This window comes from Heteronotia binoei, chromosome 1, assembly GCF_032191835.1.
Source record: "Heteronotia binoei isolate CCM8104 ecotype False Entrance Well chromosome 1, APGP_CSIRO_Hbin_v1, whole genome shotgun sequence".
NCBI classification, from domain to species: Eukaryota; Metazoa; Chordata; class Lepidosauria; order Squamata; family Gekkonidae; genus Heteronotia; species Heteronotia binoei.
This window is the reverse complement of record NC_083223.1, coordinates 260,729,903-260,732,470: the sequence shown is the minus strand read 5'-3', so window position 1 is coordinate 260,732,470 and position 2,568 is coordinate 260,729,903.

Genomic DNA, 2,568 nt, shown 5'->3' with positions numbered 1-2,568 from the left:
AATGGTAGAGATCTTCGCTTCTGACACCCTCGGAGCCCCCGATTGAAGGACACTTGCCCCCCTCCCCCTTTGGCGGCCTGTCCTCCTCGTTGTTGATCTTTTTCTCCTTGGCTTCGGAGCCGGAGCAGCTTTTTGACGGGAGAAGAAGAGGGAAACAGAACGGGGAGGGGGGGGGAGGAAGGGTTGTAGGGTGACATCATCGGCAGCCAATCGGAAGGCGGCCCGGCTGGCTGGGTGAATATTACGCGGCGGGACGTCACGTGACCCGGGCAGGCTCCTCCATTCATTTGGAAAGAGGCAGGGTAGCAGCGATCCCGAACAAACGGGGTGGGGGGGGGGGTTGGTGGGTTGCCAACTCCAGGTTAGGAAATTCCTGAAGCTTTCAGGTTGGAGGCTGGGTAGGGGGAGGTTTAGGGAGATGAGGGACCTTGCTGGAGTAGAATGCTCCGCAAGCGACCATTTTCCCCAGGAGAAGCGGAATAAGTGTTTTAAATCAATCAATCAATGCATAAATAAATAAATAAATGATTTATGTAGTCTGGAGATCAGTTGTAAATCCCGGAGATCCCCAGTTACCACCTGGAGGTTGGCAACGAAACAGGTTGTAAGGGGCTGGTGGGGGGACTTCTCCCCTTTCTCCCCCCAGTGGTGTTTTCTTGCCTTTTCACATCCCACTGATACACAAAATGTTTCATCATCACCATTATGAATCAATAATAATAAATGTCAGAAATGCTATTCTGATGACTAGTTACGCTGTAGTCGTTTTAAAATGATTAGCTTTCAGTCATAATATCAGATTAGGTTTCAGTCATCATATCAGAATCACAATTATTATGATTAATATCTATCATCAATTGTTTATTATTTCACCTCATTCATGTGTGTCAGGGAGAACGGTTCACCACTACCCCCTCCCAACTGGCAAGAGCAATTTTTTAAAAAACCAAGCGGTGGCTTTTCCTGTTCCTTTATTTACATGCCTGAAAAAAGCTCTCCTCAGCAACATTTCAGCGCAAGGCTTTTCTGCTGGGGAGGGAAGCAAAGAGACTTCAATGACAGGAGGAGCAAGGTTTTTTTTCAGTGCCGGTAAAAGGCCTCCTATTTTATGCCCAATTAAACTGCAAAACAAAACAACAAACCCACAATACTAGTAATGTGTCGTGCTTACTTTGTTATAGCTAACAATATATCCCTTACCTCACTTTTAAAGTGAGGTTAAACAAACAAGAAGGAAATATATTGTGAGCACATATAATAAGCTGTGATCGTTAAACTGAACCTCCATATTCAAGGACAGTATATCTCTATCCATTGTTGTGGGATAGACCATGAACGATTGTCCATTGGAAACAGGATGCTGGGCTTTGGGCCTGATCTGGCAGCATGCTTACCCTCGCAGAGGTCCTTCTGTAACAATAACTATGTTTGGTCTGAAACACAGAGAAGGAAGCCACAGCCTCTTGTGTAAGGTTGCCAATCTCCATGTGGCACCTGGAAATTCACTCACTATTACAATTGATCTCAAGATGAAGATATTTGATTTATATGTCGTCCTCCGCTCCGAAGAGTCTCAGAGCAGCTCGCAATCTCCTTTACCTTCCTCCCCCACAACAGACACCCTGTGAGGTGGGTGGGACTGAGAGGGCTCTCCCAGCAGTTGCCCTTCCAAGGACAGTCTTAGAGCGGCCTACAATCTCCTTTACCTTCCTCCCCCACAACAGACACCCTGTGAGGTGGGAGGGGCTGAAGAGGGCTCTCACAGCAGCTGCCCTTTCAAGGACAACCTCTGCCAGAACTATGGCCCAAGGCCATTCCAGCAGGTGCAAGTGGAGGAGTGGGGAATCAAACCCGGTTCTCCCAGATAAGAGTCCGCACACTTAACCACTACACCAAACATCAATTGCCCTGGAGAAAATGGCTACTTTGGAGGGCGGACTCTAGGGCATCATGCCTTGCTAAGGTACTTCCTCTCCCCAAACTCTGCCCTCCCCAGCCCCCAAAATCTCCAAGTATTTCCCAACCCAGACCTGGCAACCCTACTCCCATGCTTTAAAGGGCACCCATTTTGGGAAAAAGAGCAAGAGGAGAAAAACAGGGATGTGTCACCTAAATTGGATAAAAAATATGTTAAGAGTGTTGGGGTCAGTCAACAGTTTTTCTCCAAACCAGTTTGGCCAGAGATCCTGGAGGTGTTGCCATCTTCTGGGCATGGAGCAGGGGTCACTGGGTGTGTTTGTGTGTGGGGGAGATATTTGTGAATTTCCTGCATTGTGCAAGGGGTTGGACTAGATGACCCTGGAGGTCCATTCCAACTCTATGATTCTATTAGGATCTGGGAGAGCCAGGTTCAAATCACCACTCATGCCATGGAAGGTTGCTGGGTGACCTTAAGCCAGTCACACTCTCAGCCTTACCTGCCTCACAGGGTTGTGAAGATAAAATGGAAAATGGGGGAACAGCACAGTAAACTGCTTTGGGTTCCCATTTGGGGAGAAAGGCAGGTTGTAAATGAAGTTTTAAAAAATGTAAAGTATTTATTGTGTTCATTATACCCTGCCTTTCTCC